Source organism: Syngnathus leptorhynchus, chromosome 4 (assembly GCF_054491065.1).
Source record: "Syngnathus leptorhynchus isolate UIUO chromosome 4, UIUO_Slep, whole genome shotgun sequence".
NCBI lineage: Eukaryota > Metazoa > Chordata > Actinopteri > Syngnathiformes > Syngnathidae > Syngnathus > Syngnathus leptorhynchus.
The window spans coordinates 3,522,860-3,537,678 of NC_141198.1; the positions used below are offsets into that span (position 1 = coordinate 3,522,860).

The 14,819-nt window shown below is 43.9% G+C and overlaps 1 long non-coding RNA gene across 1 annotated transcript; it reads left to right on the forward strand.

Moving 5' to 3' along the window:
• Positions 1-680: 680 nt before the first annotated feature.
• LOC147057661 (uncharacterized) lies at positions 681-9,667 on the forward strand. Its single transcript, XR_015065789.1, has 4 exons — positions 681-816; positions 946-1,016; positions 8,650-8,731; positions 9,043-9,667. It is a non-coding gene; the product is annotated as an uncharacterized LOC147057661 (long non-coding RNA).
• The last annotated feature ends 5,152 nt before the right edge of the window (positions 9,668-14,819 follow it).

Sequence of the window (14,819 nt, forward strand, 5' to 3'; positions counted from 1 at the left end):
GATGTCCTTTGTTGAGCCAGGAAAGCAAAGATGTGGAGTATAGAGTTGGTTCTTTATTGGCAAGATCTTGGGTTGTTTAATGGCGGCCAATACACAAGGCACGGCAGCAGATGAAACAACAATTTCTGTCTCCAGGTCAGCTTGTTTTATACTGTCCGGAAACTTGTCACATGACCATTTCGTACCTGAGGCGCGAACTTGTCACATGACCATTTCGTACCTGAGTGTGGGGGGGCGTCACCCCCCTGTGTGTGTTCATCCAGTTGTGTGTGTTGTATACGTGTTCTGATTGAGCAGTTATGTTTGCATAAAATAGTAAAAGAATTATACATATATGAGCATCATATTGTACAGAGATTGTCCATCCTAATAGAACATGTACACATTGCTGTTGCTCCCTCTTCGGTATGTATGTATGTATGTATGTATGTATGTATGTATGTATGTATGTATGTATGTATGTATGTATGTATGTATGTATGTATGTATGTATGTGTGTGTGTGTGTGTGTGTGTGTGTGTGTGTGTGTGTGTGTGTGTGTGTGTGTGTGTGTGTGTGTGTGTGTGTGTGTGTGCATGTGTATATGTATATGTATATATACAAAAATATATAGATATATACATATAGATATAGATATGTATGTATACAACAAACAGTAAATTGACAAAACAGGAAGTGAGCCCAAACTTCCCACTGGCTCCGAACGCACCACCCTTGGGGTTTGTGATCGTGTGCTTCCAGACTGACTGGCAGCAGTGAAGCATGGAACTCACCAACGAGCGGTGAGCGACCCAGGCTGTGGACAGCCCTGAACCTGTATGTTCGCGCTCACGTCAACCAATTTTATTTACTAGACTCTTTATCATCACTCGTTGACATTAATTTGGGGCTGGCGGTAAAAGACAAACGAAGGACGTGGGACTGACTTGGTATCAATCCCTGTAGGAGGATGGAGATAGAGAAAATGACGAATGGGTTCGAGTACCCGGAGAGAAACAACGCAAAGCCGGTTAACGGTAGGCTAACAGCAACGTTTGAATGAAAGTTGAACTGTCAAGATAGCCCCTGTCACTGACACATCTGTTTAAACCAGCTTGTCACCGATGGGCTAGCTGACCACAACACTACCTGTAACACAAACCTGTGTTCACTCTTGTCAAGTTTAAAATGTTATTTCCATAACTCAATGTCGTGCCGGATTCTTTTGCGCCTTGTTGTAATGTTGACGTGTTTTTCTTTCATAGAGTGATGATGAATGTAGGTGGATCTCTTGCCTTGGCTTTCCTGCCTCTTAAAGTGCGTGCGCGGGGGGCGCGCAGAGGGCGCGTGTGTTAGGAACAGAGGTCGGAATGTTTTTATTTGGTGGTGGTCAGTCAGGCGCGGGGTGATCGTAAAAGGTGAACTTTTGAACTTGGAAGAAACACTGACGCCATCAGTGCCCAAATCCGGTGTTGCACGCGCTCCATAAATTGGAAAAGAACCCAAATGAAGACAGTGAGACCTAGAAGATGACACATTTCTATTAGCATCTCTTTTGTAGTCAGCTGTGCTTCCGGAGTCTGTAAAGTCCTCAGTCGACAGTGCTCTTGCTACGTAAGATGAGTTAAGAGTTGAGCCCCGGGCCCACAACTGAACTGTGCCTTTACAGCATTGTCTGTCAGGCGCCAGTCCATATCGTTACCCCCACGCGGGTGACCAATGATTTATTGACGTTTCCGAGATTAAAATTCCTCTAATCCCCATGACGGATGTGGAGATTTATTGTGAGGTTTGTTTGATTTGTGCCCATCGTTTGATTGGAAAAGAACAATCAAATGATGTTTTCCAATTCAATACACGATGCCTGTAGATACATGTAATTAGTCATGCTCAAAAGTATTGCAACACGATTATTGTAACAATAATGAAAACGAAATAATTATATTACTTTTAAAATTTAGGCGAGCTACATGTAGTTATTGTAACCAACAGATACTCATAAGAAATTGATACTTTGGGACTGAGAATAATAGAGCAATTAAGAGCAACTAAAATGTATTCAGACATTCCCTTCTAAATCATTTGTATTTTATATGATTGCAAACTAATTTTCTAAAGAATCATCATCTGCCTTGTAGATTTAATTGCCCATTTGATCCCTAACTAGCATGAGCAACCTCATGTTAGTACACATATTGTTCTTGTTGATCTATAGTTGTGGTTAAAAAGCTACAGTTTGCATTTTAAATGTATATGTTTTTTCCCGTTTAATAATGAGATCATGTCAAGATCTTCACTGAGTTAATTTCTTGATTAAGTAATTGACTTCTAAAAGGAGTACTGTTTTCCTTACATTTGACCACTTGATACATTTTCAGATGGTTGTCTACTGATATTTTCCTCATTGCTTCATATGTTAAAGTCCAGCTGGTTAACCTGTCACTCGCTGGACGGAGAAGTGCAAAACTGTTGACTATTTAAGCCTTTCTATTACCTCACATTGTTTTCCAAACAAAGCAGCTTACCCCCCCCCCATCCACCTTCTGTTGCAAAGCCTCCACGAAGCCACTTTTGAAGAACAAATTGAATTTTTATTGATATTTGAATTGAGAAAGGAATTTCTCTCCACCTCCTGCTCGATGAAATGTGCAGGTTTTAATATAATTAAGTTCACTGCAATTAGAGGACAAAGCAGAAAGACAGGTTGGATGGGAGGCTTGCATATGTTTGGCCCAGAGGGGGTGGGTGTGCAGCCTGGCATGGTGGGGCAAATAGGCTGAAAGAAAGTGCTTTGTCAGCTCCTGCTTTGGCTTGGATGTAAAGATGTTGGCTCTAGAATCTGGCCTGTCCCTGAGGGTAGGGTGGAGGGAATGGCTGGCAGTGGGTGGTGCAGTGACAGGATGCAAGCCACCTCCTGCCGAGATGCTTGAATGATGAGCATGGAGGAGTACAGTAGAGAAGGGGCTCATGCAGAAGCTGGGTGGAGGAGTCGGGTGTAGACGCCATCCATGAAGATGTGATACATCATGTAGGGGTTTCCGCCGCTTTCTGTTTTGACAGCCATCACTTTGTAATCAAACAATGTTTTATTACAACCCCACTCAAAAATCATCAGCGTTGAATGGAGTTTTTGTGAAAAAAATTGCGTGCATCACTCTAAAGATGATTCGTCTCTCTTGGCAACCCAGGTCAGAAACGATCACACGGCGCAGTGCTTTCAATGGCGTTGAACCACAAATTACTTAATCTTAATGAGATTGTTTCTGTTTCAGTAATTTATTTGGTCTTTGCACCTTTGCACTTTCATGTCCCAAATTCTAAATGTTTTCCGGTTCTTTGGGCAAACAAGAAATAATACATTCACGAAAAATGAAAAGTTAGTTAAAGCAAATGTAGTGTCAATGAAATGGGTGAAAACAATGAAAAAATACCAGAATGTCAGAAAGTAACAGCTTGAAACAACTTTTTTTTTGATTGGGGGAAGAAAAGAATAATAAACTTTTCATTTTTGAAACCATAAACTCAGTTCATAACATTTCAAACAAGTTCATTTTAAAATTTGTAAACTGAAATTTCAACTAGTTTGTGTAAAAAAAGAATTTTCCCAGCACCATAAACATTCATTCATTCATTCATTCATTTTCTGAACCGCTTAGTCCCCACGGGGGTCGCGGGCGTGCTGGAGCTTGTCCCAGCCGTCATCAGGCAGTAGGCGGGGGACACGCTGAACTGGTTGCCAACCAATCGCAGGGCACACAGAGACGAACAACCATTCGCACTCGCACTCACACCTAGGGACAATTTGGAGTGCTCAATCGGCCTATCAAGCACCCGTGGGGACTAAGCGGTTCAGAAAATGGATGGATGAATGGACTTTTATCCATAACCTAGCAGCCCTACAAACCAAAGTAAATTTACACTTAGCTGTTGAGACAGTAATGTTTTGTATATTTCCAACTATCAATCAGATGTAACCCAAAAGAAGTATTTTTGAACCCCCCCATGTAATTCCCCCACCTTCAAAATAAGTCTTAAAACTAGATTGCCAAATGCATTAGGATTTCAAACAATCCAAGTGATTCATTTCACAGCACACTCCATGATAGATGGTGAGAGGAATTTAACAACTCAGTTTTGATTAATGTAGCCAAATAGTTGCCAGGGAGCAATTAAATAAATCATTTGTGTTGGGTTTAATGTCCTATGCATAATGATAAACGTGGTTACATCATATAGTGAAATTCTTATTTTGCATGTATTTTTGTGCAAAGTACAGAAAAAAAGGTAGTTTATTCTTTGCAGAAGAAATATTCACCAAAGTAATGTGCAATAAAAAAAAGTGCGATGTAATGACTTACAAATGATTTACGTTTAAGTAGACTAATCTAAATTAATGGGTTATACAGATTATAAAAATGGATACAACTACTTTATTTTCATCACAATTATATGTATATATTACAGTGTTTATAGTTTGAATTTTTTTTCTGTTAGTTATGCATCTTTTTAAATGCTGCTTAAAAGGATTCAATTTCAAATGGAAGACAGTACTTTAAAAATATTTGACTGAAATTTAAGAGATGCTTGTAGATTTACCTGTATTATGTCTGCAATTTAAAATACAAATACACATAACACGTGTTATTGCTGAATTTGACTATTTTAACATTTAGTCTGCATGTATGATCTATTTAATTCTTCTGATGTACTAATGCACAGGAAAAAAATGTGGCATTGAAATGGCTAACAACAAGCAAGTATTAGCACAGGGGACACTGAATGATGATGATGATGATGATGATGACGACAATGACAACGAAGGTCTTCGTCTGGTCTAGAGGTGTTCAGGTGGGACAGCCTTCATGTACGTAGTTGTTTCCAGGTAACACACATATAGTCACCATAGAAGGGTCAGATGGTGATGTAACCACAATAACAATACATTTACTTGCCACTTTTTGTTTTTCAAGCTAATTGGGTGATTTATTTATTTTTATTTGAACTTTTGCATTTGCGTTGTTAGATTCCACTTTCTACTCTCGGCTGCAGCTGAGAAAGCAAATTGACCAAATTCTCTCACTAATAAAAATAAAACTGTATTTGACATGCGTATTTCCTACGGAATGTTAAAAAAAGTTTATCCTAGTTACTTTTAATTCTGAATATGAATTATTGATAAGGAAAAAAAAATGTGTTGTATGTATATATTGATTCTGAATTTAGTTCAAATACAAGGGCTGGAAAATAATCAAAAAAAATAATTACAACAATGTTAGTGAATCACCATTAATTCCAGAGATATATCTTTTGTGTTTAAAATAGCCCAGATTGTATTTCCCGTAATTGTGGTAATCATCAGCTCAGTGTCATGTTTGTGGTTTTTGTTGTTGTGTGTGATCTGATGGTCTTGCGGGGGAGGTGGCAGCAAGCACTATGGGAACGGTGACCAGGGTCAGTGGGATGTTGCTCTTGAAGCATTAATGCCTGCTCTGCTGACCTCCGTGTAACCCAGGAAAGTATTTACAGCCTCCACTAGATCCATGAGCAACAGCCCATATGACAGTGAAGCTGTTTTGTGAGGTTTCTGATAGCTTCATCCTGGCACAATCCAAGGCTGAAATAGCTGCCAGGGATTTGAAAGGGAAGGAAATGGCAGTGTGTGCAATGAGCGTATTTTGAAGGCGAGATTGGCCCAAGCTGTCAAGGGGAATTGGTACTGTAATGTTGGTGAGGTGCCGGCTATGCTTTTATCAGGCCTGTGTGATATTCAACACGCCATAAACATCCTCCATTTGAGTTTGAATTTAGGAGGAAGGCGAATTCACAGGCAGATGCAAAAGACTGAACTTGGTATGTCAATTAGAAATGGCTTCCCTGTAAAATTTCCTGTGTTGGAGGATGCAGTTGTCACTGGGCTGTAAAGCATCAACGGAGAAGGTCCTTATCAAACTGGACTTGTTGCTCTGTGGTGTCATCTGAATGTATCGAGATACACAAGTTGTGTTTTGTTGTGAATGAGCACCTCTACCCTGGACAAAAATATTACAAAAATGCTTGCTGGTTAAAGCCAACCATGTGCTGCAGCACCATGTCCTCCCATGGTAACTGGTTCACTGACGCAGTCGAGGCACCACAATCATTTCACAGCCAACAGAAAAGACACACAGAGCCACATACATTGACTCTTTGCGGGAATCTGCTAAAACCGTTTAGTTGTAATTACGGATTCCCACAAACACTGTAGTGTGATACTTTTGTCTTGAAGAGACTACACGGTATTGTTGACAGTGTGCTAGTATATGTATATGGCTGGACATTAATATATAGTAAATCACATTTACAATGATGTCCTTCCTTGAATCACGTTGTCTTATTTCTACACAAATTGTGAACTTATAATCAAATGGTATAGGTACAATAAATTTAGTATAATGACTTCAGCACACACAAAGGCCTAAGGGAGTTGAGAGGTCGAACGTTGGTACCCATCACAACCGGAAATCCTGCATCAGCATATTATGATACGTGATGACATTTTTTAACTCGAATGGCTAATGTAAGGGTTGTTTTGATCATGTGATGATTGTTATCAGATGGCTGCCCTAGGCTTGAGTTTGTACAGTGCAGTATGCTGGCTGACTCTGTGAGGCAGTAAAACTCTGACCCCTGGCATGATGAAAGGCAAGTTGTTCCTTTGAGCATGTGAAGCCACGTCGAAGAAGCCCCCACCCTGATGACCATAACGTGACCCTTAGTTGGGACGCCTGGCGGGATGAGCGCAGATAAAGACATACATTCATTATCTTAACATAACATACGCATACGAATACTGCAGAATGCTCAGCCTTGAGGGGCTATAAAAGGGGCCTTCATCCTATTGTTTGATCTTTAAGAATTGTATTTGCTCTGTGGCCATCACTGAAGAAACCAACTTTAATCTGACGTGGGGCGAACATTGTGACACATTTCTAATCAATGATTTAATGTATATTTGCAACACAAGTGAAGCGACAGAATGCTTTCTATGAATCCCACGCTGTACATCTGAAATGTTACGTAAAATTTATGTGAGGAATACATTTATGAGAGACAAATGGTTTGCTTGTGGGTTAATTTGTTAAAGAAGATGGTAATGCTTTCATTATTTTTAAGCTTTTATTTTAAATTCCACTCAAACCTAAAATAGTAAATTCTGGTGCAAGTACATTTATCTTCCTCAAATGCATTTACCATATTTTTCGGACTATAAGTCGCGTTTTATATGTGAAATTATTCACAAATATTCTAAATCTGCGACGTAGTGAAACCGTGATAAACGAACCGCAGTGTGATTACTGTAATCTGAACTGCAATTGCGGCGCGGCACATATGCGGCGGTGTTTTACATAAAAGACAAAGGATTCGATCACGGGATTTAATGACTTGGAGTGACACAGATGGTTTGATAAAATAGTTATTCATAATTATATGGGCCTGTGGAATATTTTGAAGTGCAACCGCCGTCAGCGGCGCGCATCCGGCATTGTTGACATAAAGGATCGATGGATTTAATGATTTGGAGTGACACAGGTGGTTTGATAAAGGTGTTATTTACGTTATAATTATTTGGATAACTGTCAATGTTACGTCAGACCCGTTCTCAGCTCTTCGTTTATGTTTATGTCACGTTAGCATACCTATCGTTTAGCCTGTTGTTGCTCGTTCATGTCTGTTCTTGGTGTTGGATTTTGTCAAATGAATTTCCCCCAAAATGCGACTTATACTCCGGAGCGACTTATGTATGTTTTTTTTCACTTTATTGTGCATTTTATGGCCAATGCGACACATATTCCGGTGCGACTTTTAGTCCGAAAAATACGATATGTCTCTTTTAAGGCCACTGTATTAGTGTGCGTTACATTTGCTTTTTTACTTTGGTTCAGAGAGCAGTTTGGTTGGATTGGTTTCTCCGTGTTCATCTCATTACAGAGCTGAAGTTAACAGTCAATATGGTTTCTTTAGAATAAAGATTGAATGCAGATTATACAGCTAGCCTGGCTGTGGTATTCAGTCAGCATGCCTGATTGTTACACGGTTCCAAATTTGGTTTCGCAAGTTTGCTGTCATGTAGCATGATTATAATCACACGTCTTATGATGCTATAAATGATATTGTTTATGTAGTGCTGTATGCAGGAAATGAGATTAAACTGAATAGATGGAACATGGCAAATCCATCATTATCAGGTGGTTTAGCAACACAAGAGATGCTGTGAACTTGAGTGACACTGGGATGCAATGCCACAGGGACTGTGCGCTTTGTCAGGCAGAAGCTGAGGGGAGGACAGAGTAGACATTGTGCTGAACTGTGTTACACACTGAGGTCAAGGGTCAGGTGTAGAGGTCAAAAGGATAACCACAAAGCAGCCTGTGAAACCAATGCTCAAGTTCCTTCACAATCTGTCATATGAGATGCATTTAGGAGAGTTGTGTGCCACACTAGCTGGAAGCTGATAGTTTTATTATGAGACTGTTTTTAGGAAAGTGCACAAAGTGTACTGTAACCCCTTGCATAATAATAGTTTTCTCTTCATAAATTCACCCATTTTCATTTCTTCTTCCTGTGGACCCTACCCTATTGACTGCAATTTGTTGAAACACTAAACCTTTTGCGTCTTTTATGCTCTTTTAGAAATGCCCTAAAATACCACAAGATGCTGTCAAAGGCCTGCCTGAATCCCAAAGTAGTAGAAATTGGTGTGAAGTATGTTAATGTAAGTTGTGGAGTCACACATCACCATCCCTCCCTCCCTCCCTCCCTCCCTCCCTCCCTCCCTCCCTCCCTCCCTCCCTCCCTCCCTCCCTCCCTCCCTCCCTCCCTCCCTCCCTCCCTCCCTCCCTCCCTCCCTCCCTCCCTCCCTCCATCCATCCATCCATCCATCCATCCATCCATCCATCCATCCATCCATCCATCCATCCATCCATCCATCCATCCATCCATCCATCCATCCATCCATCTGCCTGTCCCTGCCTCCCTCCCTCGATCCGTCCGTCCATCCATCTTCTGTACCGCTTGTCCCCACAGGGGTCGCAGGCGGGCTGGAGCCTATCCCAGCAGTCATCGGGCAAATGGCGGGGGACGCCCTGAACTGGTTGCCAGCCAACCAAACCTAACTCAACCCAAGAGTACTAAAGAAACGAAACGAAACAAAACAAAGAAAATATTGAGTGCCAAATCAAGAAGCATTAATGGCATTAATTAAGTATGTGGGGGTCCACAAGAGTCGTCAGACATGTTTATATTTCTCAGCCATGTCACGTCTCCGTGCTAGTCCTTGGGAGCATGATGACCAATACGGAACTGCGCGCGCTAATCAGTGCTGACCGCAGCCACCTGTGCCCTTGTTATTGGCTGATTTGGACTTGTAGTTAAACCCCACATGACCGTCACTCTTGGCCGGTTCGTCAACGTTGGTGCACGCATGCCTTTCACCTGTCTGTGATCTGATCCGCTGTGCCTGGCTGCGAGATGCCTGTTTCCTGACTCGCTGTGTAGCGAAATGCCTGGACTCTAGCCTGACCTTCTGCTTGTCCCCAACCATGAGCTTGTTTTGCCCCTGTCTGTTCCAACAACGCATGACGCGCACTTGCTGACGTGCTCGTCAGCTTGCCTCGTGCACTTGCTCTGCTGGCCTTCCAGCCCTCCTTTTTCCCTTTTTCCCCTTCCCTAAATAAAGAGACTGTGTTGCACATCCTGCCTCATCTGTGACAACCCCTCAACCCATTTTGTTTTTAAAATATTTTTTAGATATTATTGGTTTTATTTTGACAACTTGGAGACCTCGCACTCGCGCCGTCGGTTGTACAAGATGAGGAGAGCGAGGAATCACATGCTGCCCGCGAGTCACTAGTTGCCCACCCATCCCTGAGTTTAATAAAGACCCAATAAAGCTTTCATAGCATCTGTAGAGATAAAGAGCACAGCATCCAGGTGGCTGTTAAGCATTAGAAACATCTTCACAATTTGTGACGACACCAGCTGCTTCGTCAAAGCTCTCTGTGGCAAATTGAAACTCTGCTACGCTTGGGCGTCTCTGCTACAGGGTTGTTAGATCAAGTGGTGCCTGAGGGGTGAATAGCTCCTTTAGACTCTGATGACCTCACAACAATACCAGCATCCATTCTGCCCCAATGCAGTGTGAAAACAATGACCCATTTGTAGCTACTGGTTTCCTCCCATCCATCTTACAGTCAGGTGGTGAGATTGATGGATTGATTGATTTTGCCGAGTGTTGTTGTCACCCAAACCTCAACTTTATTGTGCAATCTCACAAACCATTTCCTGTGTCAGCTAGTCATTAGAAAGCTAAACCTTATTATTTAAAAAAAAGAACAGATTTTTATAAATGACTGTGGATCACTGAAAAAGCTGTTTTGATCCATCATTTCATTTATATTGGGATTTATCTCCCGCACTAAATAAACACAGATCGTATTCCAACCATTAATATGTAATATTTAGTTTGAACCCTATCATTTTTTTGGGGCTCGAATCACCTTAGAGTTGTGTTACTTTGTATTTTGGTTAACCGTCATGTCGACAGTTAGTTCAGCAGGTGAAAGTATCAGTTCTGGAAGTACAAAGGTTAGCACTCCTTGATGTACTAATGTCACCAACAGTGGCAACCTTACTCTATTCATTTCCCCCTAATCTGTGTTGAAGGTATTTTTGAAAGAGTGCTCATCAGGGATGCACCAGTGCGCATGAGCACTGGACATTTCTTATTGTGCTCATAATTGTGAAATTTGTCAGTACGCTTTTGCGCATTAATAACAGGGCAGGCCAGCCTCAGTTATACGTAAGTCAAGTCTGAACTTCGAACTAATTTGTGTAGAAAATTAACTTTCCCAACACTAAATCGGAGAGAGATTCCAGGGTCCACTAATGCATAGTTGCTGGTTCCTTAAACATGTTCAATAAATACTGTTCCGAACATGTTCAATAAATGCTGTTCCAATTTCTGAAACATAATTTATGTGAATAATTGTGATTTCAATATTGAACAAAATTATTGTGATCCAGATTTTTAGCCATAATTAAGCAATCCTACTATCCAAATACAGTATTACTTTGTTTTTCTTTTATTTTGAAGTTGATCTTTGCAGCGTGTTACACAGTAACCTATTAACAACCGTTATGACTGGGTTGACTTGGCAGCGCTATCAGCGACATGGTTCAATATATGTCCTTATGCGAAAGCAGTCAGTGGGGGGAGAAAATGACAGCCTTTACGCTACAAGTAGCTTACAGGTTTAATAAACCTACAAAAGCGAAACTAATGTCTTTGCCACGTCTGCAGAACGCACAAAGCCTAGCTGATTTAGCGTTACTGCAGCTCAACGTTGAAAGCCTGACCACCGCGAAACTTAACGTCATCAAACAGATCGCCATTAAAAACAAGGTGACTATAGTTCTACTGCAGGAGACCCATATCGAAAACAAGAACTTCTTGAAGCTTCCTGGGTACACTCTGGCTGGTCACACCGCCGACAAACATCACGGCATAGCGATGTTCGTAACGACATGGCTTGGTCAGCCATAGCACAGTCCACAAAAGATGCAGAGGTGGAATGGATTACAACTAAAGTGCAAGACACCGCCATCGTCAACATCTACAAGCCGCCCCCAAACAGGTTCACCCCAACATCTCTGCCAGATGTCCCAGCCCCCGCCATGTATGCTGGTGATTTCAACAGCCAGCACACAGAATGGGGCTAGAGCAGCTCCAACGCTGATGGTGAATTCCTGGCAGAATGGGCCTTGGCTGCGGAGGCAATACTCCTATACGACCCAAAGAAGCCACACACTTTCTACTCTGCACGCTGGAACAGCACCACCAACCCGGACCTGCACTTTGCAAAATCCAGCGACAACGAACCGCTACCAGAAAGACGTATCCTGGACAGATTCCCCCGTTCACACCATTGACCATCGCTTATAACCATCCCATCTCTGGCCCAGCCTGTGGAAGAGAAAGACGTGAAGAGGTGGAACTTCCGGAAAGCAAAGTGCCGCGAACACCCTAATCTACAGACTAAATGAGAAATGCAGGCAAAGGTGGATGGAGACAGTGGAATCATTTGACTTCACACACTCTAGCCGTCGAGCGTGGCAGACCATGAACAAGCTGAAAGGGGGATCCTTCCATCTGTGGTCCCTTCTCAAGGTTTCTCATTTTTCCCCTGGTAGGTTTTTTTTGAGTTTTTCTTTGCCCTTTTGGGAGCTCAAGATCAGGGGATGCTTTGAGAATAATTGTCAATTGTTTGTCTATGTGAAGCCCTTTGAGACTGCTTGTGATCTAGGGCTATACAAATAAACTTGACTAAACAAGCTGATGGGCAAGTCGACAACCCCAGCACAATGTCCCATCTCTGCAAATTCCATCGCGTCCCTACTGCTGAGCAATGCCCGCTTTCCCAACGCAGACAAGGATTTCACCAGAAGAACATCGGCGAGGGTCCATGAGCTGCACAGGGTACCAGGCTGTGATTTCAACCTATCCCACGACTTCACAACACAAAAAATCGTGCTGGCCATCCAATGGCTGAAAACTGGGAAAGAACCAGACATCGACGGCATCCACCCAGAATACATAAAACATCAAGGCAAGAAGGCAACCCGACTGGCTGGGCTCCTTCCTCCCCATGTGTCTCCAGTGTGTGAAGGTACCAAAGATCTGGCGCCATGCCAAGGTGATTGCGCTGCCGAAACCAAACAAGCCTAGTGATGACCCCAAGGGATACCAACCCATCTCACTGCTCTGTGTTCCATACAAGCTCCTGGAACGTCTCCTCCATGCACGTCTCAACCCAGTGATTGACCACCAGTTGCCGAAAGAACAGGCTGGCTTGCGAAGCCGTAGGTCCACGACTGACCAGGTGACCCATCTGTGCCAAGATATAGAGGAAAGCTTCCAAGCAGGGGAGAAGGCTGGTGCTGTCTTTCTGGACCTCACAGTTGCATACGACACTGTCTGGATGTGTGGGCTGCATATGAAACTCCTGGAAACTATCCCAAACAAGCATATGGTAAACTTCATTATGGAGATGCTGAGCAACCGCAGCTTCCGGCTACACACTAGCAATGGACAATATAGCAGGGTGAGGAACAGCGTCCCACAGGGCTCAGTGCTGGCATCAATGCTGTTCAACATCTATATCCATGACCTGCCTGCAACCCAGTCAAAGACATATGGCTATGCAGATGACCTGGCCATCCTACTTAGCAAGCCATTCTGGGAAGCAGCAGAGCAGGGCCTCTCTGAGGACATGAACATCTTGTCCTCATGCCTGAGGAACTGGCGTCTCAAGCTCAGCATGGGCAAGACAACATCTTCAATGTTCTACCTCAACAACATGGAAGCAGCTCGTGAGCTGAACGTCATGGTGGATAATACCCCGCTACAGCACCAGCCCGTTTCCACGTACCTCGGTGTGAAGCTTGACAGAACACTGGACAACAACACCTGGACAGCGCCAAGGCAAGACAAGTGCCCGTGCCGCCTTTATACGCCGCTTAGCCGGCACCACCTGGGGAGCCACGACGAAGATACTGCACATGTCTGCGCTGGCCCTGGTGTTCTCAGCTGCAGAGTACTGTGCCCCGGCCTGGTGCCGTAGCCCCGATGTCAAGAAGTTGGATGTCGCCCTCAACAGCGCCATGCGGACTGTCTCGGGGTACCTGCGAGCCACCCCAGTAAACCAACTGCCCGTCCTTGCAGGCATTGCCCCGGCTAACATCAGACGGGAAGCAGCCACGCTGGCCCTCAAAAGGCACATACCAGTGAATCCCTCCTCTTCCATAAGATCGTCACAGAGACACCACGACACGTGCGCCTTAAGTCACGACACCCCTTTGCCATGTAAACCCATGAGCTGCTCAGCACAACATCAGTTGACACTTCCAAGGCCACCTGGGTCAGGACGAGATGGAGAGAACAGTGGAAGTCAGCAGAACCATCTAGGCTGCACCATTACATCAATGACCCCACAGACGTCTCTGGCCAGGACTTGCCGCGGAAGCAGTGGACAACCCTCAACTGCCTGAGGACCGGCGTTGGACGCTATGGAGCAGCAATGAAGAGGTGGGGACTCGCAGATAGTGCCTCCTGCGCGTTTGGGGACCCAGTCCAGACAGTAGAGCACATAATCAGCAGTTGCCCCAAGCACCGGCCACTGAATGGCGAACAAGGCCTGACTGACCTGGACGACGACACGTTGACCTGGCTCGCCTCAACGGAGCTGCAAGTCTGAAGACACACGACAGAAGAAGAAGCGGTCACTGGTGCAAAAAAGGAGTGGATTGTTGCCTAAAGAACTAGCTTAAATAAGCTCGCTGCTCACAGGGTCCCCTACTGAAAGTCAGAGGCAAATATGAATATTAATAAGGAATTGAATGTCCGTCCGCCCAACCCACCTGACCAGCCGCCCGACTGTCTGTCCGTCCATCCATCCATCCATCCATCCATCCATCCATCCATCCATCCATCCATCCATCCATCCATCCATCCATCCATCCATCCATCCATCCATCCATCCATCCATCTTCTACCGCTTATCCGGGGTTGGGTCGCGGGGGCAGCAGCTTTAGGAGGGACGCCCAGACTTCCCTCTCTCAAGCCACCTCGTCCAGCTCATCCTGGGGGATCCCAAGGCGTTCCCAAGCCAGCTGAGAGACACACTCTCACCAGCGTGTCCTGGGTCGTCCCCGGAGTTTCCTGCTGGTGGGAGATGCCCAGAACACCTTCCCTGGAGGGCGTCCAAGAAGCATCCCAATGAGATGCCCAAGCCACCTTATGTATC